The sequence below is a fragment of the Pleurodeles waltl genome, chromosome 3_1, assembly GCF_031143425.1.
Source record: "Pleurodeles waltl isolate 20211129_DDA chromosome 3_1, aPleWal1.hap1.20221129, whole genome shotgun sequence".
In the NCBI taxonomy this organism is placed as follows: Eukaryota; Metazoa; Chordata; class Amphibia; order Caudata; family Salamandridae; genus Pleurodeles; species Pleurodeles waltl.
In genome coordinates, this window is record NC_090440.1 from 17,375,833 (window position 1) to 17,403,537 (window position 27,705).

Consider the following 27,705-nt stretch of genomic DNA (forward strand, 5'->3'; position numbering starts at 1 on the left):
TCACTTCAAAGGCTTACACCTCCACACCCAGCCACCAGGGTTTGACTCACTTCAATGGGTGATAACTACACACCCAGCCACCAGGGCTTGATTCACATCAAAGAGTGATAACTCCTCACCCCAGCCACCATAGCTTGACTCACTTCAAACTTCACACCCAGCCACCAGGGCTTGACTTACTTCAAAGGGTGATAACTCCACACCCCAGCAACAAGGGCTTGACTCACTTCAAACTCCACACACCAGCCACCAGGGCTTGACTCACTTCAAACTCCACACACCAGCCACCAGGGCTTGACTCACTTCAAAGGGTGACAATTCCACACACCAGCCCCCAGGGCTTGACTCACTTCAAAGGGTGACAAATCCACCCCCCAGCCACCAGGGCTTGACTCACTTCAAAGGGTGACAACTCCACCCCCCAGCCACCAGGGCTTGACTCACTTCAAACTCCACACACCAGCCACCAGGGCTCGACTCACTTCAAAGGGTGATAACTTCACACCCAGCCACCAGGGCTTGACTCACTTCAAAGGGTGATAACTCCACCCCCCCCCCAGCCACCAGGGCTTGACTCACTTCAAACTCCACACCAGCCACCAGGACTTGACTCACTTCAAAGGGTGATAACTCCACACCCCAACCACCAGGGCTTGACTCAGTTCAAAGGGTGATATCTCCACACTCAGCCCCCAGGCCTTGACTCACTTCTAAGGCTGATACCTCCACACCCAGCCACCAGGGCTTGACTCACTTCAAAGGCTGACAACTCCACACCCAGCCACCAGGGCTTGACTCACTTCAAAGGGTGATAACTCCACACCCCAGTCACCAGGGCTTGACTCACTTCAAAGGGTGACAAATCCACCCCCCAGCCACCAGGGCTTGACTCACTTCAAACTCCAAACACCAGCCACCAGGGCTTGACTCACTTCAAAGGGTGATAACTTCACACCCCAGCCACCAGGGCTTGACTCACTTCAAAGGGTGACAATTCCACACACCAGCCCCCAGGGCTTGATTCACTTCAAAGGGTGATAACTCCTGCCACCAGGGCTTGACTCACTTCAAAGAGTGATAACTCCAGCCCCCAGCCACCAGGGCTTGGCTCACTTCAAAGGGTGACAACTCCACACCCCAGCCACCAGGGCTTGACTCACTTAAAAGTCCACACCCCAGCCACCAGGGCTTGACTCACTTCAAAGGGTGATAACTTCACACCCCAGCCACCAGGGCTTGACTCACTTCAAAGGGTGATAACTCCACACCCAGCCACTAGGGCTTGACTCACTTCAAAGGGTGGTAACTCCATCCCCCAGCCACCAGGGCTTGACTCACTTCAAAGGGTGATAACTCCAACCCAGCCACCAGGGCTTGACTCACTTCAAAAGGTGATAACTCCACACCCAGCCACCAGGGATTGACTCACTTCAAAGGGTGATAACTCCACCCCCCAGCCACCAGGGCTTGACTCACTTCAAAGGGTGATAACTCCAACCCAGCCACCAGGGCTTGACTCACTTCAAAGGGTGATAACTCCACCCCCCAGCCACCAGAGCTTGGCTCACTTCAAAGGGTGACAACTCCAACCCAGCTACCAGGGCTTGACTCACTTCAAAGGGTGATATCTCCACACCCCAGCCACCAGGGCTTGACTCACTTCAAACTCCACACACCAGCCATCAGGGCTTGACTCACTTCAAAGGGTGATAACTTCACACCCAGCCACCAGGGCTTGACTCACGTCAAAGGGTGATAACTCCACACCCCAGCAACAAGGGCTTGACTCACTTCAAACTCCACACAACAGCCACCAGGGCTTGACTCACTTCAAACTCCACACACCAGTCACCAGGGCTTGACTCACTTCAAAGGGTGACAATTCCACACACCAGCCCCCAGTGCTTGACTCACTTCTAAGGGTGACAACTCCACCCCCCAGCCACCAGGGCTTGACTCACTTCAAACTCCACACACCAGCCACCAGGGCTTGACTCACTTCAAACTCCACACACCAGTCACTAGGGCCTGACTCAATTCAAAGGGTGACAATTCCACACACCAGCCCCCAGGGCTTGACTCACTTCAAAGGGTGACAAATCCACCCCTCAGCCACCAGGGCTTGACTCACTTCAAAGGGTGACAACTCCACCCCCCAGCCACCAGGGCTTGACTCACTTCAAACTCCACACATCAGCCACCAGGGCTTGACTAATTTCAAAGGGTGATAACTTCACACCCAGCCACCAGGGCTTGACTAACTTCAAACTCCACACACCAGCCACAAGGGATTGACTCACTTCAAACTCCACACACCAGCCCCCAGGGCTTGACTCACTTCAAAGACTGGTACCTCCACACCCAGCCACCAGGGCTTGACCCACTTCAAAGGGTGACAACTCCACACCCCAGCCACCAGGGCTTGACTCTCTTCAAAGTGTGATAACTCCAACCCAGCCAACAGGGCTTGACTCACTTCAAAGTGTGATAAGTCCACACCCAAGCCACCAGGGCTTGACTCACTTCAAACTCCACACCCCAGCCACCAGGGCTTGACTCACTTCAAAGGGTGTAAACTCCACACCCCAGCCACCAGGGCTTGACTCACTTCAAAGGGTGAAAACTCCACCCTCCAGCCACCAGGGCTTGGCTCACTTCAAAGGGTGACAAATCCACCCCCCAGCCACCAGGGCTTGACTCACTTCAAAGGGTGATAACTTCACGTCCCAGCCCCCAGGGCTTGACTCAACTCAAAGGGTGACAATTCCACACACCAGCCAGCCCCCAGTGCTTGACTCACTTCAAACTCCACACACCAGCCACCAGGGCTTGACTCACTTCAAAGATGATATCTCCACAACCAGCCCCTATGGTTTGACTCACTTCAAAGGCTGACACCTCCACACCCAGCCACCAGGGCTTGACTCACTTCAAAGGGTGATAACTACACACCCAGCCACCAGGGCTTGACTCACTTCAAAGGGTGACAAATCCACACACCAGCCCCCAGGGCTTGACTCACTTCAAAGGGTGACAAATCCACCCCCCAGCCAACAGGGCTTGACTCACTTCAAAGGGTGATAACTCCACACCCCAGCCACCAGGGCTTGACTCACTTCAAACTCCACACCCCAGCCACCAGGGCTTGACTCACTTCAAAGGGTGATAATTCCACACCCCAGCCACCAGGGCTTGACTCACTTCAAAGGGTGAAAACTCCACCCCACAGCCACCAGGGCTTGGCTCACTTCAAAGGGTGACAAATCCACCCCCCAGCCACCAGGGCTTGACTCACTTCAAACGGTGATAACTTCACACCCCAGCCCCCAGGGCTTGACTCACTTCAAAGGGTGACGATTCCACACACCAGCCAGCCCCCAGGGCTTGACTCACTTCAAACTCCACACACCAGCCACCAGGGCTTGACTCACTTCAAAGGGTGATATCTCCACAACCAGCCCCTAGGGTTTGACTCACTTCAAAGGCTGACACCTCCACACCCAGCCACCAGGGCTTGACTCACTTCAATGGGTGATAACTACACACCCAGCCACCAGGGCTTGACTCACTTCAAAGGGTGACAAATCCACACACCAGCCCCCAGGGTTTGACTCACTTCAAACTCCACACACCAGCCCTCAGGGCTTGACTCACTTCAAAGGGTGATAACTTCACACCCAGCCACCAGGGCTTCACTAATTTCAAAGGGTGATAACTTCACACCCAGCCACCAGGGCTTGACTCACTTCAAACTCCACACACCAGCCACCAGGGCTTGACTCACTTCAAAGGGTGATATCTCCACACCCAGCCCCCAGGGCTTGACTCACTTCAAAGACTGGTACCTCCACACCCAGCCACCAGGGCTTGACCCACGTCAAAGGGTGACAACTCCACACCCCAGCCACCAGGGCTTGACTCACTTCAAAGGGTGATAACTCCACACCCCAGCCCCCAGGGCTTGACTCACTTCAAACTCCACACCCCAGCCACCAGGGCTTGACTTACTTCAAAGGGTGATAACTCCACACCCCAGCCACAAGGGATTGACTCACTTCAAAGGGTGACAATTCCACACACCAGCCCCCAGTGCTTGACTCACTTCTAAGGGTGACAACTCCACCCCCCAGCCACCAGGGCTTGACTCACTTCAAACTCCACACACCAGCCACCAGGGCTTGACTCACTTCAAACTCCACACACCAGTCACTAGGGCCTGACTCAATTCAAAGGGTGACAATTCCACACACCAGCCCCCAGGGCTTGACTCACTTCAAAGGGTGACAAATCCACCCCTCAGCCACCAGGGCTTGACTCACTTCAAAGGGTGACAACTCCACCCCCCAGCCACCAGGGCTTGACTCACTTCAAACTCCACACATCAGCCACCAGGGCTTGACTAATTTCAAAGGGTGATAACTTCACACCCAGCCACCAGGGCTTGACTAACTTCAAACTCCACACACCAGCCACAAGGGATTGACTCACTTCAAACTCCACACACCAGCCCCCAGGGCTTGACTCACTTCAAAGACTGGTACCTCCACACCCAGCCACCAGGGCTTGACCCACTTCAAAGGGTGACAACTCCACACCCCAGCCACCAGGGCTTGACTCTCTTCAAAGTGTGATAACTCCAACCCAGCCAACAGGGCTTGACTCACTTCAAAGTGTGATAACTCCACACCCCAGCCACCAGGGCTTGACTCACTTCAAACTCCACACCCCAGCCACCAGGGCTTGACTCACTTCAAAGGGTGTAAACTCCACACCCCAGCCACCAGGGCTTGACTCACTTCAAAGGGTGAAAACTCCACCCTCCAGCCACCAGGGCTTGGCTCACTTCAAAGGGTGACAAATCCACCCCCCAGCCACCAGGGCTTGACTCACTTCAAAGGGTGATAACTTCACGTCCCAGCCCCCAGGGCTTGACTCAACTCAAAGGGTGACAATTCCACACACCAGCCAGCCCCCAGTGCTTGACTCACTTCAAACTCCACACACCAGCCACCAGGGCTTGACTCACTTCAAAGATGATATCTCCACAACCAGCCCCTATGGTTTGACTCACTTCAAAGGCTGACACCTCCACACCCAGCCACCATGGCTTGACTCACTTCAAAGGGTGATAACTACACACCCAGCCACCAGGGCTTGACTCACTTCAAAGGGTGACAAATCCACACACCAGCCCCCAGGGCTTGACTCACTTCAAAGGGTGACAAATCCACCCCCCAGCCAACAGGGCTTGACTCACTTCAAAGGGTGATAACTCCACACCCCAGCCACCAGGGCTTGACTCACTTCAAACTCCACACCCCAGCCACCAGGGCTTGACTCACTTCAAAGGGTGATAATTCCACACCCCAGCCACCAGGGCTTGACTCACTTCAAAGGGTGATAACTCCACCTCCCAGCCACCAGGGCTTGGCTCACTTCAAAGGGTGACAACTCCAACCCAGCTACCAGGGCTTGACTCACTTCAAAGGGTGATAACTCCACACCCCAGCCACCAGGGCTTGACTCACTTCAAACTCCACACACCAGCCATCAGGGCTTGACTCACTTCAAAGGGTGATAACTTCACACCCAGCCACCAGGGCTTGACTCACTTCAAAGGGTGATAACTCCACACCCCAGCAACAAGGGCTTGACTCACTTCAAACTCCACACAACAGCCACCAGGGCTTGACTCACTTCAAACTCCACACACCAGTCACCAGGGCTTGACTCACTTCAAAGGGTGACAATTCCACACACCAGCCCCCAGTGCTTGACTCACTTCAAAGGGTGACAACTCCACCCCCCAGCCACCAGGGCTTGACTCACTTCAAAGGGTGATAACTCCAACCCAGCCAACAGGGCTTGACTCACTTCAAAGGGTGACAAATCCACCCCCCAGCCACCAGGGCTTGACTCACTTCAAAGGGTGATAACTCCAACCCAGCCAACAGGGCTTGACTCACTTCAAAGGGTGATAACTCCACACCCCAGCCACCAGGGCTTGACTCACTTCAAAGGGTGATAACTCCACACCCCACCCACCAAGGCTTGACTCACTTCAAAGGGTGAAAACTCCACCCCCCAGCCACCAGGGCTTGACTCACTTCAAAGGGTGACAATTCCACACACCAGCCAGCCCCCAGGGCTTGACTCACTTCAAACTCTACACACCAGCCACCAGGGCTTGACTCACTTCAAAGGGTGATATCTCCACAACCAGCCCCTAGGGCTTGACTCACTTCAAAGGCTTACACCTCCACACCCAGCCACCAGGGTTTGACTCACTTCAAAGGGTGATAACTACACACCCAGCCACCAGGGCTTGATTCACATCAAAGAGTGATAACTCCTCACCCCAGCCACCATAGCTTGACTCACTTCAAACTTCACACCCAGCCACCAGGGCTTGACTTACTTCAAAGGGTGATAACTCCACACCCCAGCAACAAGGGCTTGACTCACTTCAAACTCCACACACCAGCCACCAGGGCTTGACTCACTTCAAACTCCACACACCAGCCACCAGGGCTTGACTCACTTCAAAGGGTGACAATTCCACACACCAGCCCCCAGGGCTTGACTCACTTCAAAGGGTGACAAATCCACCCCCCAGCCACCAGGGCTTGACTCACTTCAAAGGGTGACAACTCCACCCCCCAGCCACCAGGGCTTGACTCACTTCAAACTCCACACACCAGCCACCAGGGCTCGACTCACTTCAAAGGGTGATAACTTCACACCCAGCCACCAGGGCTTGACTCACTTCAAAGGGTGATAACTCCACCCCCCCCCAGCCACCAGGGCTTGACTCACTTCAAACTCCACACCAGCCACCAGGACTTGACTCACTTCAAAGGGTGATAACTCCACACCCCAACCACCAGGGCTTGACTCAGTTCAAAGGGTGATATCTCCACACTCAGCCCCCAGGCCTTGACTCACTTCTAAGGCTGATACCTCCACACCCAGCCACGAGGGCTTGACTCACTTCAAAGGCTGACAACTCCACACCCAGCCACCAGGGCTTGACTCACTTCAAAGGGTGATAACTCCACACCCCAGTCACCAGGGCTTGACTCACTTCAAAGGGTGACAAATCCACCCCCCAGCCACCAGGGCTTGACTCACTTCAAACTCCAAACACCAGCCACCAGGGCTTGACTCACTTCAAAGGGTGATAACTTCACACCCCAGCCACCAGGGCTTGACTCACTTCAAAGGGTTACAATTCCACACACCAGCCCCCAGGGCTTGATTCACTTCAAAGGGTGATAACTCCTGCCACCAGGGCTTGACTCACTTCAAAGAGTGATAACTCCAGCCCCCAGCCACCAGGGCTTGGCTCACTTCAAAGGGTGACAACTCCACACCCCAGCCACCAGGGCTTGACTCACTTAAAACTCCACACCCCAGCCACCAGGGCTTGACTCACTTCAAAGGGTGATAACTTCACACCCCAGCCACCAGGGCTTGACTCACTTCAAAGGGTGATAACTCCACACCCAGCCACTAGGGCTTGACTCACTTCAAAGGGTGGTAACTCCATCCCCCAGCCACCAGGGCTTGACTCACTTCAAAGGGTGATAACTCCAACCCAGCCACCAGGGCTTGACTCACTTCAAAGGGTGTAAACTCCACACCCCAGCCACCAGGGCTTGACTCACTTCAAAGGGTGAAAACTCCACCCTCCAGCCACCAGGGCTTGGCTCACTTCAAAGGGTGACAAATCCACCCCCCAGCCACCAGGGCTTGACTCACTTCAAAGGGTGATAACTTCACACCCCAGCCCCCAGGGCTTGACTCAACTCAAAGGGTGACAATTCCACACACCAGCCAGCCCCCAGTGCTTGACTCACTTCAAACTCCACACACCAGCCACCAGGGCTTGACTCACTTCAAAGATGATATCTCCACAACCAGCCCCTATGGTTTGACTCACTTCAAAGGCTGACACCTCCACACCCAGCCACCAGGGCTTGACTCACTTCAAAGGGTGATGACTACACACCCAGCCACCAGGGCTTGACTCACTTCAAAGGTTGACAAATCCACACACCAGCCCCCAGGGCTTGACTCACTTCAAAGGGTGACAAATCCACCCCCCAGCCAACAGGGCTTGACTCACTTCAAAGGGTGATAACTCCACACCCCAGCCACCAGGGCTTGACTCACTTCAAACTCCACACCCCAGCCACCAGGGCTTGACTCACTTCAAAGGGTGATAATTCCACACCCCAGCCACCAGGGCTTGACTCACTTCAAAGGGTGAAAACTCCACCCCACAGCCACCAGGGCTTGGCTCACTTCAAAGGGTGACAAATCCACCCCCCAGCCACCAGGGCTTGACTCACTTCAAACGGTGATAACTTCACACCCCAGCCCCCAGGGCTTGACTCACTTCAAAGGTTGACGATTCCACACACCAGCCAGCCCCCAGGGCTTGACTCACTTCAAACTCCACACACCAGCCACCAGGGCTTGACTCACTTCAAAGGGTGATATCTCCACAACCAGCCCCTAGGGTTTGACTCACTTCAAAGGCTGACACCTCCACACCCAGCCACCAGGGCTTGACTCACTTCAAAGGGTGATAACTACACACCCAGCCACCAGGGCTTGACTCACTTCAAAGGGTGACAAATCCACACACCAGCCCCCAGGGCTTGACTCACTTCAAACTCCACACACCAGCCATCAGGGCTTGACTCACTTCAAAGGGTGATAACTTCACACCCAGCCACCAGGGCTTGACTAATTTCAAAGGGTGATAACTTCACACCCAGCCACCAGGGCTTGACTCACTTCAAACTCCACACACCAGCCACCAGGGCTTGACTCACTTCAAAGGGTGATATCTCCACACCCAGCCCCCAGGGCTTGACTCACTTCAAAGACTGGTACCTCCACACCCAGCCACCAGGGCTTGACCCACTTCAAAGGGTGACAACTCCACACCCCAGCCACCAGGGCTTGACTCACTTCAAAGGGTGATAACTCCACACCCCAGCCACCAGGGCTTGACTCACTTCAAACTCCACACCCCAGCCACCAGGGCTTGACTTACTTCAAAGGGTGATAACTCCTCACCCCAGCCACAAGGGATTGACTCACTTCAAAGGGTGAAAACTCCACCCCCCAGCCACCAGGGCTTGACTCACTTCAAAGGGTGATAACTTCACACCCCAGCCCCCAGGGCTTGACTCACTTCAAAGGGTGACAATTCCACACACCAGCCAGCCCCCAGGGCTTGACTCACTTCAAACTACACACACCAGCCAACAGGGCTTGACTCACTTCAAAGGGTGATATCTCCACAACCAGCCCCAAGGGTTTGAATCACTTCAAAGGCTGACACCTCCACACCCAGCCACCAGGGCTTGACTCACTTCAAAGGGTGATAACTACACACCCAGCCACCAGGGCTTGATTCACTTCAAAGGGTGATAACTCCTCACCCCAGCCAGCAGGACTTGACTCACTTCAAACTCCACACACCAGCCATCAGGGCTTGACTCACTTCAAAGTGTGATAACTTCACACCCAGCCACCAGGGCTTGACTCACTTCAAAGGGTGATAACTCCACACCCCAGCAACAAGGGCTTGACTCACTTCAAACTCCACACACCAGCCACCAGGGCTTGACTCCCTTCAAACTCCACCCACCAGCTACCAGGGCTTGACTCAATTCAAAGGGTGACAATTCCACACACCAGCACCCAGGGCTTGACTCACTTCAAAGGGTGACAAATCCACCCCCCAGCCACCAGGGCTTGACTCACTTCAAAGGGTGACAACTCCACCCCGCAGCCACCAGGGCTTGGCTCACTTCAAACTCCACACACCAGCCAACAGGGCTCGACTCACTTCAAAGGGTGATAACTTCACACCCAGCCACCAGGGATTGACTCACTTCAAAGGGTGATAACTCCACACCCCAACCACCAGGGCTTGCCTCAGTTCAAAGGGTGATATCTCCACACCCAGCCCCCAGGCCTTGACTCACTTCTAAGGCTGATACCTCCACATCCAGCCACCAGGGTTTGACTCACTTCAAAGGCTGACAACTCCACACCCAGCCACCAGGGCTTGACTCACTTCAAAGGGTGATAACTCCACACCCCAGTCACCAGGGCTTGACTCACTTCAAAGGGTGACAAATCCACCCCCCAGCCACCAGGGCTTGACTCACTTCAAACTCCAAACACCAGCCACCAGGGCTTGACTCACTTCAAAGGGTGATAACTTCACACCCAGCCACCAGGGCTTGACTCACTTCAAAGGGTGACAATTCCACACACCAGCCCCCAGGGCTTGATTCACTTCAAAGGGTGATAACTCCTGCCACCAGGGCTTGACTCACTTCAAAGAGTGATAACTCCAGCCCCCAGCCACCAGGGCTTGGCTCACTTCAAAGGGTGACAACTCCACACCCCAGCCACCAGGGCTTGACTCACTTAAAACTCCACACCCCAGCCACCAGGGCTTGACTCACTTCAAAGGGTGATAACTCCACACCCCAGCCACCAGGGCTTGACTCACTTCAAAGAGTGATAACTCCATACCCAGCCACCAGGGCTTGACTCACTTCAAAGGGTGATAACTCCATCCCCCAGGGCTTGACTCACTTCAAAGGGTGATAACTCCAACCCAGCCACCAGGGCTTGACTCACTTCAAAAGGTGATAACTCCACACCCAGCCACCAGGGATTGACTCACTTCAAAGGGTGATAACTCCACCCCCCAAGCCACCAGGGCTTGACTCACTTCAAAGGGTGATAACTCCAACCCAGCCACCAGGGCTTGACTCACTTCAAAGGGTGATAACTCCACCTCCCAGCCACCAGGGCTTGGCTCACTTCAAAGGGTGACAACTCCAACCCAGCTACCAGGGCTTGACTCACTTCAAAGGGTGATAACTCCACACCCCAGCCACCAGGGCTTGACTCACTTCAAACTCCACACACCAGCCATCAGGGCTTGACTCACTTCAAAGGGTGATAACTTCACACCCAGCCACCAGGGCTTGACTCACTTCAAAGGGTGATAACTCCACACCCCAGCAACAAGGGCTTGACTCACTTCAAACTCCACACAACAGCCACCAGGGCTTGACTCACTTCAAACTCCACACACCAGTCACCAGGGCTTGACTCACTTCAAAGGGTGACAATTCCACACACCAGCCCCCAGTGCTTGACTCACTTCAAAGGGTGACAACTCCACCCCCCAGCCACCAGGGCTTGATTCACTTCAAAGGGTGATAACTCCAACCCAGCCAACAGGGCTTGACTCACTTCAAAGGGTGACAATTCCACACACCAGCCCTCAGATCTTGACTCACTTCAAAGGGTGACAAATCCACCCCCCAGCCACCAGGGCTTGACTCACTTCAAAGGGTGATAACTCCAACCCAGCCAACAGGGCTTGACTCACTTCAAAGGGTGATAACTCCACACCCCAGCCACCAGGGCTTGACTCACTTCAAAGGGTGATAACTCCACACCCCACCCACCAAGGCTTGACTCACTTCAAAGGGTGAAAACTCCACCCCCCAGCCACCAGGGCTTGGCTCACTTCAAAGGGTGACAAATCCACCCCCCAGCCACCAGGGCTTGACTCACTTCAAAGGGTGATAACTTCACACCCCAGCCACCAGGGCTTGACTCACTTCAAAGGGTGACAATTCCACACACCAGCCAGCCCCCAGGGCTTGACTCACTTCAAACTCTACACACCAGCCACCAGGGCTTGACTCACTTCAAAGGGTGATATCTCCACAACCAGCCCCTAGGGCTTGACTCACTTCAAAGGCTTACACCTCCACACCCAGCCACCAGGGTTTGACTCACTTCAAAGGGTGATAACTACACACCCAGCCACCAGGGCTTGATTCACATCAAAGAGTGATAACTCCTCACCCCAGCCACCATAGCTTGACTCACTTCAAACTTCACACCCAGCCACCAGGGCTTGACTTACTTCAAAGGGTGATAACTCCACACCCCAGCAACAAGGGCTTGACTCACTTCAAACTCCACACACCAGCCACCAGGGCTTGACTCACTTCAAACTCCACACACCAGCCACCAGGGCTTGACTCACTTCAAAGGGTGACAATTCCACACACCAGCCCCCAGGGCTTGACTCACTTCAAAGGGTGACAAATCCACCCCCCAGCCACCAGGGCTTGACTCACTTCAAAGGGTGACAACTCCACCCCCCAGCCACCAGGGCTTGACTCACTTCAAACTCCACACACCAGCCACCAGGGCTCGACTCACTTCAAAGGGTGATAACTTCACACCCAGCCACCAGGGCTTGACTCACTTCAAAGGGTGATAACTCCACCCCCCCCCCCAGCCACCAGGGCTTGACTCACTTCAAACTCCACACCAGCCACCAGGACTTGACTCACTTCAAAGGGTGATAACTCCACACCCCAACCACCAGGGCTTGACTCAGTTCAAAGGGTGATATCTCCACACTCAGCCCCCAGGCCTTGACTCACTTCTAAGGCTGATACCTCCACACCCAGCCACCAGGGCTTGACTCACTTCAAAGGCTGACAACTCCACACCCAGCCACCAGGGCTTGACTCACTTCAAAGGGTGATAACTCCACACCCCAGTCACCAGGGCTTGACTCACTTCAAAGGGTGACAAATCCACCCCCCAGCCACCAGGGCTTGACTCACTTCAAACTCCAAACACCAGCCACCAGGGCTTGACTCACTTCAAAGGGTGATAACTTCACACCCCAGCCACCAGGGCTTGACTCACTTCAAAGGGTGACAATTCCACACACCAGCCCCCAGGGCTTGATTCACTTCAAAGGGTGATAACTCCTGCCACCAGGGCTTGACTCACTTCAAAGAGTGATAACTCCAGCCCCCAGCCACCAGGGCTTGGCTCACTTCAAAGGGTGACAACTCCACACCCCAGCCACCAGGGCTTGACTCACTTAAAAGTCCACACCCCAGCCACCAGGGCTTGACTCACTTCAAAGGGTGATAACTTCACACCCCAGCCACCAGGGCTTGACTCACTTCAAAGGGTGATAACTCCACACCCAGCCACTAGGGCTTGACTCACTTCAAAGGGTGGTAACTCCATCCCCCAGCCACCAGGGCTTGACTCACTTCAAAGGGTGAGAACTCCAACCCAGCCACCAGGGCTTGACTCACTTCAAAAGGTGATAACTCCACACCCAGCCACCAGGGATTGACTCACTTCAAAGGGTGATAACTCCACCCCCCAGCCACCAGGGCTTGACTCACTTCAAAGGGTGATAACTCCAACCCAGCCACCAGGGCTTGACTCACTTCAAAGGGTGATAACTCCACCCCCCAGCCACCAGAGCTTGGCTCACTTCAAAGGGTGACAACTCCAACCCAGCTACCAGGGCTTGACTCACTTCAAAGGGTGATAACTCCACACCCCAGCCACCAGGGCTTGACTCACTTCAAACTCCACACACCAGCCATCAGGGCTTGACTCACTTCAAAGGGTGATAACTTCACACCCAGCCACCAGGGCTTGACTCACGTCAAAGGGTGATAACTCCACACCCCAGCAACAAGGGCTTGACTCACTTCAAACTCCACACAACAGCCACCAGGGCTTGACTCACTTCAAACTCCACACACCAGTCACCAGGGCTTGACTCACTTCAAAGGGTGACAATTCCACACACCAGCCCCCAGTGCTTGACTCACTTCTAAGGGTGACAACTCCACCCCCCAGCCACCAGGGCTTGACTCACTTCAAACTCCACACACCAGCCACCAGGGCTTGACTCACTTCAAACTCCACACACCAGTCACTAGGGCCTGACTCAATACAAAGGGTGACAATTCCACACACCAGCCCCCAGGGCTTGACTCACTTCAAAGGGTGACAAATCCACCCCTCAGCCACCAGGGCTTGACTCACTTCAAAGGGTGACAACTCCACCCCCCAGCCACCAGGGCTTGACTCACTTCAAACTCCACACATCAGCCACCAGGGCTTGACTAATTTCAAAGGGTGATAACTTCACACCCAGCCACCAGGGCTTGACTAACTTCAAACTCCACACACCAGCCACAAGGGATTGACTCACTTCAAACTCCACACACCAGCCCCCAGGGCTTGACTCACTTCAAAGACTGGTACCTCCACACCCAGCCACCAGGGCTTGACCCACTTCAAAGGGTGACAACTCCACACCCCAGCCACCAGGGCTTGACTCTCTTCAAAGTGTGATAACTCCAACCCAGCCAACAGGGCTTGACTCACTTCAAAGTGTGATAACTCCACACCCCAGCCACCAGGGCTTGACTCACTTCAAACTCCACACCCCAGCCACCAGGGCTTGACTCACTTCAAAGGGTGTAAACTCCACACCCCAGCCACCAGGGCTTGACTCACTTCAAAGGGTGAAAACTCCACCCTCCAGCCACCAGGGCTTGGCTCACTTCAAAGGGTGACAAATCCACCCCCCAGCCACCAGGGCTTGACTCACTTCAAAGGGTGATAACTTCACGTCCCAGCCCCCAGGGCTTGACTCAACTCAAAGGGTGACAATTCCACACACCAGCCAGCCCCCAGTGCTTGACTCACTTCAAACTCCACACACCAGCCACCAGGGCTTGACTCACTTCAAAGATGATATCTCCACAACCAGCCCCTATGGTTTGACTCACTTCAAAGGCTGACACCTCCACACCCAGCCACCAGGGCTTGACTCACTTCAAAGGGTGATAACTACACACCCAGCCACCAGGGCTTGACTCACTTCAAAGGGTGACAAATCCACACACCAGCCCCCAGGGCTTGACTCACTTCAAAGGGTGACAAATCCACCCCCCAGCCAACAGGGCTTGACTCACTTCAAAGGGTGATAACTCCACACCCCAGCCACCAGGGCTTGACTCACTTCAAACTCCACACCCCAGCCACCAGGGCTTGACTCACTTCAAAGGGTGATAATTCCACACCCCAGCCACCAGGGCTTGACTCACTTCAAAGGGTGATAACTCCACCTCCCAGCCACCAGGGCTTGGCTCACTTCAAAGGGTGACAACTCCAACCCAGCTACCAGGGCTTGACTCACTTCAAAGGGTGATAACTCCACACCCCAGCCACCAGGGCTTGACTCACTTCAAACTCCACACACCAGCCATCAGGGCTTGACTCACTTCAAAGGGTGATAACTTCACACCCAGCCACCAGGGCTTGACTCACTTCAAAGGGTGATAACTCCACACCCCAGCAACAAGGGCTTGACTCACTTCAAACTCCACACAACAGCCACCAGGGCTTGACTCACTTCAAACTCCACACACCAGTCACCAGGGCTTGACTCACTTCAAAGGGTGACAATTCCACACACCAGCCCCCAGTGCTTGACTCACTTCAAAGGGTGACAACTCCACCCCCCAGCCACCAGGGCTTGACTCACTTCAAAGGGTGATAACTCCAACCCAGCCAACAGGGCTTGACTCACTTCAAAGGGTGACAAATCCACCCCCCAGCCACCAGGGCTTGACTCACTTCAAAGGGTGATAACTCCAACCCAGCCAACAGGGCTTGACTCACTTCAAAGGGTGATAACTCCACACCCCAGCCACCAGGGCTTGACTCACTTCAAAGGGTGATAACTCCACACCCCACCCACCAAGGCTTGACTCACTTCAAAGGGTGAAAACTCCACCCCCCAGCCACCAGGGCTTGACTCACTTCAAAGGGTGACAATTCCACACACCAGCCAGCCCCCAGGGCTTGACTCACTTCAAACTCTACACACCAGCCACCAGGGCTTGACTCACTTCAAAGGGTGATATCTCCACAACCAGCCCCTAGGGCTTGACTCACTTCAAAGGCTTACACCTCCACACCCAGCCACCAGGGTTTGACTCACTTCAAAGGGTGATAACTACACACCCAGCCACCAGGGCTTGATTCACATCAAAGAGTGATAACTCCTCACCCCAGCCACCATAGCTTGACTCACTTCAAACTTCACACCCAGCCACCAGGGCTTGACTTACTTCAAAGGGTGATAACTCCACACCCCAGCAACAAGGGCTTGACTCACTTCAAACTCCACACACCAGCCACCAGGGCTTGACTCACTTCAAACTCCACACACCAGCCACCAGGGCTTGACTCACTTCAAAGGGTGACAATTCCACACACCAGCCCCCAGGGCTTGACTCACTTCAAAGGGTGACAAATCCACCCCCCAGCCACCAGGGCTTGACTCACTTCAAAGGGTGACAACTCCACCCCCCAGCCACCAGGGCTTGACTCACTTCAAACTCCACACACCAGCCACCAGGGCTCGACTCACTTCAAAGGGTGATAACTTCACACCCAGCCACCAGGGCTTGACTCACTTCAAAGGGTGATAACTCCACCCCCCCCCAGCCACCAGGGCTTGACTCACTTCAAACTCCACACCAGCCACCAGGACTTGACTCACTTCAAAGGGTGATAACTCCACACCCCAACCACCAGGGCTTGACTCAGTTCAAAGGGTGATATCTCCACACTCAGCCCCCAGGCCTTGACTCACTTCTAAGGCTGATACCTCCACACCCAGCCACGAGGGCTTGACTCACTTCAAAGGCTGACAACTCCACACCCAGCCACCAGGGCTTGACTCACTTCAAAGGGTGATAACTCCACACCCCAGTCACCAGGGCTTGACTCACTTCAAAGGGTGACAAATCCACCCCCCAGCCACCAGGGCTTGACTCACTTCAAACTCCAAACACCAGCCACCAGGGCTTGACTCACTTCAAAGGGTGATAACTTCACACCCCAGCCACCAGGGCTTGACTCACTTCAAAGGGTTACAATTCCACACACCAGCCCCCAGGGCTTGATTCACTTCAAAGGGTGATAACTCCTGCCACCAGGGCTTGACTCACTTCAAAGAGTGATAACTCCAGCCCCCAGCCACCAGGGCTTGGCTCACTTCAAAGGGTGACAACTCCACACCCCAGCCACCAGGGCTTGACTCACTTAAAACTCCACACCCCAGCCACCAGGGCTTGACTCACTTCAAAGGGTGATAACTTCACACCCCAGCCACCAGGGCTTGACTCACTTCAAAGGGTGATAACTCCACACCCAGCCACTAGGGCTTGACTCACTTCAAAGGGTGGTAACTCCATCCCCCAGCCACCAGGGCTTGACTCACTTCAAAGGGTGATAACTCCAACCCAGCCACCAGGGCTTGACTCACTTCAAAGGGTGTAAACTCCACACCCCAGCCACCAGGGCTTGACTCACTTCAAAGGGTGAAAACTCCACCCTCCAGCCACCAGGGCTTGGCTCACTTCAAAGGGTGACAAATCCACCCCCCAGCCACCAGGGCTTGACTCACTTCAAAGGGTGATAACTTCACACCCCAGCCCCCAGGGCTTGACTCAACTCAAAGGGTGACAATTCCACACACCAGCCAGCCCCCAGTGCTTGACTCACTTCAAACTCCACACACCAGCCACCAGGGCTTGACTCACTTCAAAGATGATATCTCCACAACCAGCCCCTATGGTTTGACTCACTTCAAAGGCTGACACCTCCACACCCAGCCACCAGGGCTTGACTCACTTCAAAGGGTGATGACTACACACCCAGCCACCAGGGCTTGACTCACTTCAAAGGTTGACAAATCCACACACCAGCCCCCAGGGCTTGACTCACTTCAAAGGGTGACAAATCCACCCCCCAGCCAACAGGGCTTGACTCACTTCAAAGGGTGATAACTCCACACCCCAGCCACCAGGGCTTGACTCACTTCAAACTCCACACCCCAGCCACCAGGGCTTGACTCACTTCAAAGGGTGATAATTCCACACCCCAGCCACCAGGGCTTGACTCACTTCAAAGGGTGAAAACTCCACCCCACAGCCACCAGGGCTTGGCTCACTTCAAAGGGTGACAAATCCACCCCCCAGCCACCAGGGCTTGACTCACTTCAAACGGTGATAACTTCACACCCCAGCCCCCAGGGCTTGACTCACTTCAAAGGTTGACGATTCCACACACCAGCCAGCCCCCAGGGCTTGACTCACTTCAAACTCCACACACCAGCCACCAGGGCTTGACTCACTTCAAAGGGTGATATCTCCACAACCAGCCCCTAGGGTTTGACTCACTTCAAAGGCTGACACCTCCACACCCAGCCACCAGGGCTTGACTCACTTCAAAGGGTGATAACTACACACCCAGCCACCAGGGCTTGACTCACTTCAAAGGGTGACAAATCCACACACCAGCCCCCAGGGCTTGACTCACTTCAAACTCCACACACCAGCCATCAGGGCTTGACTCACTTCAAAGGGTGATAACTTCACACCCAGCCACCAGGGCTTGACTAATTTCAAAGGGTGATAACTTCACACCCAGCCACCAGGGCTTGACTCACTTCAAACTCCACACACCAGCCACCAGGGCTTGACTCACTTCAAAGGGTGATATCTCCACACCCAGCCCCCAGGGCTTGACTCACTTCAAAGACTGGTACCTCCACACCCAGCCACCAGGGCTTGACCCACTTCAAAGGGTGACAACTCCACACCCCAGCCACCAGGGCTTGACTCACTTCAAAGGGTGATAACTCCACACCCCAGCCACCAGGGCTTGACTCACTTCAAACTCCACACCCCAGCCACCAGGGCTTGACTTACTTCAAAGGGTGATAACTCCTCACCCCAGCCACAAGGGATTGACTCACTTCAAAGGGTGAAAACTCCACCCCCCAGCCACCAGGGCTTGACTCACTTCAAAGGGTGATAACTTCACACCCCAGCCCCCAGGGCTTGACTCACTTCAAAGGGTGACAATTCCACACACCAGCCAGCCCCCAGGGCTTGACTCACTTCAAACTCCACACACCAGCCAACAGGGCTTGACTCACTTCAAAGGGTGATATCTCCACAACCAGCCCCAAGGGTTTGAATCACTTCAAAGGCTGACACCTCCACACCCAGCCACCAGGGCTTGACTCACTTCAAAGGGTGATAACTACACACCCAGCCACCAGGGCTTGATTCACTTCAAAGGGTGATAACTCCTCACCCCAGCCAGCAGGACTTGACTCACTTCAAACTCCACACACCAGCCATCAGGGCTTGACTCACTTCAAAGTGTGATAACTTCACACCCAGCCACCAGGGCTTGACTCACTTCAAAGGGTGATAACTCCACACCCCAGCAACAAGGGCTTGACTCACTTCAAACTCCACACACCAGCCACCAGGGCTTGACTCCCTTCAAACTCCACCCACCAGCTACCAGGGCTTGACTCAATTCAAAGGGTGACAATTCCACACACCAGCACCCAGGGCTTGACTCACTTCAAAGGGTGACAAATCCACCCCCCAGCCACCAGGGCTTGACTCACTTCAAAGGGTGACAACTCCACCCCGCAGCCACCAGGGCTTGGCTCACTTCAAACTCCACACACCAGCCAACAGGGCTCGACTCACTTCAAAGGGTGATAACTTCACACCCAGCCACCAGGGATTGACTCACTTCAAAGGGTGATAACTCCACACCCCAACCACCAGGGCTTGCCTCAGTTCAAAGGGTGATATCTCCACACCCAGCCCCCAGGCCTTGACTCACTTCTAAGGCTGATACCTCCACATCCAGCCACCAGGGTTTGACTCACTTCAAAGGCTGACAACTCCACACCCAGCCACCAGGGCTTGACTCACTTCAAAGGGTGATAACTCCACACCCCAGTCACCAGGGCTTGACTCACTTCAAAGGGTGACAAATCCACCCCCCAGCCACCAGGGCTTGACTCACTTCAAACTCCAAACACCAGCCACCAGGGCTTGACTCACTTCAAAGGGTGATAACTTCACACCCAGCCACCAGGGCTTGACTCACTTCAAAGGGTGACAATTCCACACACCAGCCCCCAGGGCTTGATTCACTTCAAAGGGTGATAACTCCTGCCACCAGGGCTTGACTCACTTCAAAGAGTGATAACTCCAGCCCCCAGCCACCAGGGCTTGGCTCACTTCAAAGGGTGACAACTCCACACCCCAGCCACCAGGGCTTGACTCACTTAAAACTCCACACCCCAGCCACCAGGGCTTGACTCACTTCAAAGGGTGATAACTCCACACCCCAGCCACCAGGGCTTGACTCACTTCAAAGAGTGATAACTCCATACCCAGCCACCAGGGCTTGACTCACTTCAAAGGGTGATAACTCCATCCCCCAGGGCTTGACTCACTTCAAAGGGTGATAACTCCAACCCAGCCACCAGGGCTTGACTCACTTCAAAAGGTGATAACTCCACACCCAGCCACCAGGGATTGACTCACTTCAAAGGGTGATAACTCCACCCCCCAAGCCACCAGGGCTTGACTCACTTCAAAGGGTGATAACTCCAACCCAGCCACCAGGGCTTGACTCACTTCAAAGGGTGATAACTCCACCTCCCAGCCACCAGGGCTTGGCTCACTTCAAAGGGTGACAACTCCAACCCAGCTACCAGGGCTTGACTCACTTCAAAGGGTGATAACTCCACACCCCAGCCACCAGGGCTTGACTCACTTCAAACTCCACACACCAGCCATCAGGGCTTGACTCACTTCAAAGGGTGATAACTTCACACCCAGCCACCAGGGCTTGACTCACTTCAAAGGGTGATAACTCCACACCCCAGCAACAAGGGCTTGACTCACTTCAAACTCCACACAACAGCCACCAGGGCTTGACTCACTTCAAACTCCACACACCAGTCACCAGGGCTTGACTCACTTCAAAGGGTGACAATTCCACACACCAGCCCCCAGTGCTTGACTCACTTCAAAGGGTGACAACTCCACCCCCCAGCCACCAGGGCTTGATTCACTTCAAAGGGTGATAACTCCAACCCAGCCAACAGGGCTTGACTCACTTCAAAGGGTGACAATTCCACACACCAGCCCTCAGATCTTGACTCACTTCAAAGGGTGACAAATCCACCCCCCAGCCACCAGGGCTTGACTCACTTCAAAGGGTGATAACTCCAACCCAGCCAACAGGGCTTGACTCACTTCAAAGGGTGATAACTCCACACCCCAGCCACCAGGGCTTGACTCACTTCAAAGGGTGATAACTCCACACCCCACCCACCAAGGCTTGACTCACTTCAAAGGGTGAAAACTCCACCCCCCAGCCACCAGGGCTTGGCTCACTTCAAAGGGTGACAAATCCACCCCCCAGCCACCAGGGCTTGACTCACTTCAAAGGGTGATAACTTCACACCCCAGCCACCAGGGCTTGACTCACTTCAAAGGGTGACAATTCCACACACCAGCCAGCCCCCAGGGCTTGACTCACTTCAAACTCTACACACCAGCCACCAGGGCTTGACTCACTTCAAAGGGTGATATCTCCACAACCAGCCCCTAGGGCTTGACTCACTTCAAAGGCTTACACCTCCACACCCAGCCACCAGGGTTTGACTCACTTCAAAGGGTGATAACTACACACCCAGCCACCAGGGCTTGATTCACATCAAAGAGTGATAACTCCTCACCCCAGCCACCATAGCTTGACTCACTTCAAACTTCACACCCAGCCACCAGGGCTTGACTTACTTCAAAGGGTGATAACTCCACACCCCAGCAACAAGGGCTTGACTCACTTCAAACTCCACACACCAGCCACCAGGGCTTGACTCACTTCAAACTCCACACACCAGCCACCAGGGCTTGACTCACTTCAAAGGGTGACAATTCCACACACCAGCCCCCAGGGCTTGACTCACTTCAAAGGGTGACAAATCCACCCCCCAGCCACCAGGGCTTGACTCACTTCAAAGGGTGACAACTCCACCCCCCAGCCACCAGGGCTTGACTCACTTCAAACTCCACACACCAGCCACCAGGGCTCGACTCACTTCAAAGGGTGATAACTTCACACCCAGCCACCAGGGCTTGACTCACTTCAAAGGGTGATAACTCCACCCCCCCCCCCCAGCCACCAGGGCTTGACTCACTTCAAACTCCACACCAGCCACCAGGACTTGACTCACTTCAAAGGGTGATAACTCCACACCCCAACCACCAGGGCTTGACTCAGTTCAAAGGGTGATATCTCCACACTCAGCCCCCAGGCCTTGACTCACTTCTAAGGCTGATACCTCCACACCCAGCCACCAGGGCTTGACTCACTTCAAAGGCTGACAACTCCACACCCAGCCACCAGGGCTTGACTCACTTCAAAGGGTGATAACTCCACACCCCAGTCACCAGGGCTTGACTCACTTCAAAGGGTGACAAATCCACCCCCCAGCCACCAGGGCTTGACTCACTTCAAACTCCAAACACCAGCCACCAGGGCTTGACTCACTTCAAAGGGTGATAACTTCACACCCCAGCCACCAGGGCTTGACTCACTTCAAAGGGTGACAATTCCACACACCAGCCCCCAGGGCTTGATTCACTTCAAAGGGTGATAACTCCTGCCACCAGGGCTTGACTCACTTCAAAGAGTGATAACTCCAGCCCCCAGCCACCAGGGCTTGGCTCACTTCAAAGGGTGACAACTCCACACCCCAGCCACCAGGGCTTGACTCACTTAAAAGTCCACACCCCAGCCACCAGGGCTTGACTCACTTCAAAGGGTGATAACTTCACACCCCAGCCACCAGGGCTTGACTCACTTCAAAGGGTGATAACTCCACACCCAGCCACTAGGGCTTGACTCACTTCAAAGGGTGGTAACTCCATCCCCCAGCCACCAGGGCTTGACTCACTTCAAAGGGTGATAACTCCAACCCAGCCACCAGGGCTTGACTCACTTCAAAAGGTGATAACTCCACACCCAGCCACCAGGGATTGACTCACTTCAAAGGGTGATAACTCCACCCCCCAGCCACCAGGGCTTGACTCACTTCAAAGGGTGATAACTCCAACCCAGCCACCAGGGCTTGACTCACTTCAAAGGGTGATAACTCCACCCCCCAGCCACCAGAGCTTGGCTCACTTCAAAGGGTGACAACTCCAACCCAGCTACCAGGGCTTGACTCACTTCAAAGGGTGATAACTCCACACCCCAGCCACCAGGGCTTGACTCACTTCAAACTCCACACACCAGCCATCAGGGCTTGACTCACTTCAAAGGGTGATAACTTCACACCCAGCCACCAGGGCTTGACTCACGTCAAAGGGTGATAACTCCACACCCCAGCAACAAGGGCTTGACTCACTTCAAACTCCACACAACAGCCACCAGGGCTTGACTCACTTCAAACTCCACACACCAGTCACCAGGGCTTGACTCACTTCAAAGGGTGACAATTCCACACACCAGCCCCCAGTGCTTGACTCACTTCTAAGGGTGACAACTCCACCCCCCAGCCACCAGGGCTTGACTCACTTCAAACTCCACACACCAGCCACCAGGGCTTGACTCACTTCAAACTCCACACACCAGTCACTAGGGCCTGACTCAATACAAAGGGTGACAATTCCACACACCAGCCCCCAGGGCTTGACTCACTTCAAAGGGTGACAAATCCACCCCTCAGCCACCAGGGCTTGACTCACTTCAAAGGGTGACAACTCCACCCCCCAGCCACCAGGGCTTGACTCACTTCAAACTCCACACATCAGCCACCAGGGCTTGACTAATTTCAAAGGGTGATAACTTCACACCCAGCCACCAGGGCTTGACTAACTTCAAACTCCACACACCAGCCACAAGGGATTGACTCACTTCAAACTCCACACACCAGCCCCCAGGGCTTGACTCACTTCAAAGACTGGTACCTCCACACCCAGCCACCAGGGCTTGACCCACTTCAAAGGGTGACAACTCCACACCCCAGCCACCAGGGCTTGACTCTCTTCAAAGTGTGATAACTCCAACCCAGCCAACAGGGCTTGACTCACTTCAAAGTGTGATAACTCCACACCCCAGCCACCAGGGCTTGACTCACTTCAAACTCCACACCCCAGCCACCAGGGCTTGACTCACTTCAAAGGGTGTAAACTCCACACCCCAGCCACCAGGGCTTGACTCACTTCAAAGGGTGAAAACTCCACCCTCCAGCCACCAGGGCTTGGCTCACTTCAAAGGGTGACAAATCCACCCCCCAGCCACCAGGGCTTGACTCACTTCAAAGGGTGATAACTTCACGTCCCAGCCCCCAGGGCTTGACTCAACTCAAAGGGTGACAATTCCACACACCAGCCAGCCCCCAGTGCTTGACTCACTTCAAACTCCACACACCAGCCACCAGGGCTTGACTCACTTCAAAGATGATATCTCCACAACCAGCCCCTATGGTTTGACTCACTTCAAAGGCTGACACCTCCACACCCAGCCACCAGGGCTTGACTCACTTCAAAGGGTGATAACTACACACCCAGCCACCAGGGCTTGACTCACTTCAAAGGGTGACAAATCCACACACCAGCCCCCAGGGCTTGACTCACTTCAAAGGGTGACAAATCCACCCCCCAGCCAACAGGGCTTGACTCACTTCAAAGGGTGATAACTCCACACCCCAGCCACCAGGGCTTGACTCACTTCAAACTCCACACCCCAGCCACCAGGGCTTGACTCACTTCAAAGGGTGATAATTCCACACCCCAGCCACCAGGGCTTGACTCACTTCAAAGGGTGAAAACTCCACCCCACAGCCACCAGGGCTTGGCTCACTTCAAAGGGTGACAAATCCACCCCCCAGCCACCAGGGCTTGACTCACTTCAAACGGTGATAACTTCACACCCCAGCCCCCAGGGCTTGACTCACTTCAAAGGGTGACGATTCCACACACCAGCCAGCCCCCAGGGCTTGACTCACTTCAAACTCCACACACCAGCCACCAGGGCTTGACTCACTTCAAAGGGTGATATCTCCACAACCAGCCCCTAGGGTTTGACTCACTTCAAAGGCTGACACCTCCACACCCAGCCACCAGGGCTTGACTCACTTCAAAGGGTGATAACTACACACCCAGCCACCAGGGCTTGACTCACTTCAAAGGGTGACAAATCCACACACCAGCCCCCAGGGCTTGACTCACTTCAAACTCCACACACCAGCCCTCAGGGCTTGACTCACTTCAAAGGGTGATAACTTCACACCCAGCCACCAGGGCTTCACTAATTTCAAAGGGTGATAACTTCACACCCAGCCACCAGGGCTTGACTCACTTCAAACTCCACACACCAGCCACCAGGGCTTGACTCACTTCAAAGGGTGATATCTCCACACCCAGCCCCCAGGGCTTGACTCACTTCAAAGACTGGTACCTCCACACCCAGCCACCAGGGCTTGACCCACGTCAAAGGGTGACAACTCCACACCCCAGCCACCAGGGCTTGACTCACTTCAAAGGGTGATAACTCCACACCCCAGCCCCCAGGGCTTGACTCACTTCAAACTCCACACCCCAGCCACCAGGGCTTGACTTACTTCAAAGGGTGATAACTCCACACCCCAGCCACAAGGGATTGACTCACTTCAAAGGGTGACAATTCCACACACCAGCCCCCAGTGCTTGACTCACTTCTAAGGGTGACAACTCCACCCCCCAGCCACCAGGGCTTGACTCACTTCAAACTCCACACACCAGCCACCAGGGCTTGACTCACTTCAAACTCCACACACCAGTCACTAGGGCCTGACTCAATTCAAAGGGTGACAATTCCACACACCAGCCCCCAGGGCTTGACTCACTTCAAAGGGTGACAAATCCACCCCTCAGCCACCAGGGCTTGACTCACTTCAAAGGGTGACAACTCCACCCCCCAGCCACCAGGGCTTGACTCACTTCAAACTCCACACATCAGCCACCAGGGCTTGACTAATTTCAAAGGGTGATAACTTCACACCCAGCCACCAGGGCTTGACTAACTTCAAACTCCACACACCAGCCACAAGGGATTGACTCACTTCAAACTCCACACACCAGCCCCCAGGGCTTGACTCACTTCAAAGACTGGTACCTCCACACCCAGCCACCAGGGCTTGACCCACTTCAAAGGGTGACAACTCCACACCCCAGCCACCAGGGCTTGACTCTCTTCAAAGTGTGATAACTCCAACCCAGCCAACAGGGCTTGACTCACTTCAAAGTGTGATAACTCCACACCCCAGCCACCAGGGCTTGACTCACTTCAAACTCCACACCCCAGCCACCAGGGCTTGACTCACTTCAAAGGGTGTAAACTCCACACCCCAGCCACCAGGGCTTGACTCACTTCAAAGGGTGAAAACTCCACCCTCCAGCCACCAGGGCTTGGCTCACTTCAAAGGGTGACAAATCCACCCCCCAGCCACCAGGGCTTGACTCACTTCAAAGGGTGATAACTTCACGTCCCAGCCCCCAGGGCTTGACTCAACTCAAAGGGTGACAATTCCACACACCAGCCAGCCCCCAGTGCTTGACTCACTTCAAACTCCACACACCAGCCACCAGGGCTTGACTCACTTCAAAGATGATATCTCCACAACCAGCCCCTATGGTTTGACTCACTTCAAAGGCTGACACCTCCACACCCAGCCACCAGGGCTTGACTCACTTCAAAGGGTGATAACTACACACCCAGCACCAGGGCTTGACTCACTTCAAAGGGTGACAAATCCACACACCAGCCCCCAGGGCTTGACTCACTTCAAAGGGTGACAAATCCACCCCCCAGCCAACAGGGCTTGACTCACTTCAAAGGGTGATAACTCCACACCCCAGCCACCAGGGCTTGACTCACTTCAAACTCCACACCCCAGCCACCAGGGCTTGACTCACTTCAAAGGGTGAAAACTCCACCCCACAGCCACCAGGGCTTGGCTCACTTCAAAGGGTGACAAATCGACCCCCCAGCCACCAGGGCTTGACTCACTTCAAACGGTGATAACTTCACACCCCAGCCCCCAGGGCTTGACTCACTTCAAAGGGTGACGATTCCACACACCAGCCAGCCCCCAGGGCTTGACTCACTTCAAACTCCACACACCAGCCACCAGGGCTTGACTCACTTCAAAGGGTGATATCTCCACAACCAGCCCCTAGGGTTTGACTCACTTCAAAGGCTGACACCTCCACACCCAGCCACCAGGGCTTGACTCACTTCAAAGGGTGATAACTACACACCCAGCCACCAGGGCTTGACTCACTTCAAAGGGTGACAAATCCACACACCAGCCCCCAGGGCTTGACTCACTTCAAACTCCACACACCAGCCCTCAGGGCTTGACTCACTTCAAAGGGTGATAACTTCACACCCAGCCACCAGGGCTTCACTAATTTCAAAGGGTGATAACTTCACACCCAGCCACCAGGGCTTGACTCACTTCAAACTCCACACACCAGCCACCAGGGCTTGACTCACTTCAAAGGGTGATATCTCCACACCCAGCCCCCAGGGCTTGACTCACTTCAAAGACTGGTACCTCCACACCCAGCCACCAGGGCTTGACCCACGTCAAAGGGTGACAACTCCACACCCCAGCCACCAGGGCTTGACTCACTTCAAAGGGTGATAACTCCACACCCCAGCCCCCAGGGCTTGACTCACTTCAAACTCCACACCCCAGCCACCAGGGCTTGACTTACTTCAAAGGGTGATAACTCCACACCCCAGCCACAAGGGATTGACTCACTTCAAAGGGTGAAAACTCCACCCCCCAGCCAGCAGGGCTTGACTCACTTCAAAGGGTGATAACTTCACACCCCAGCCCCCAGGGCTTGA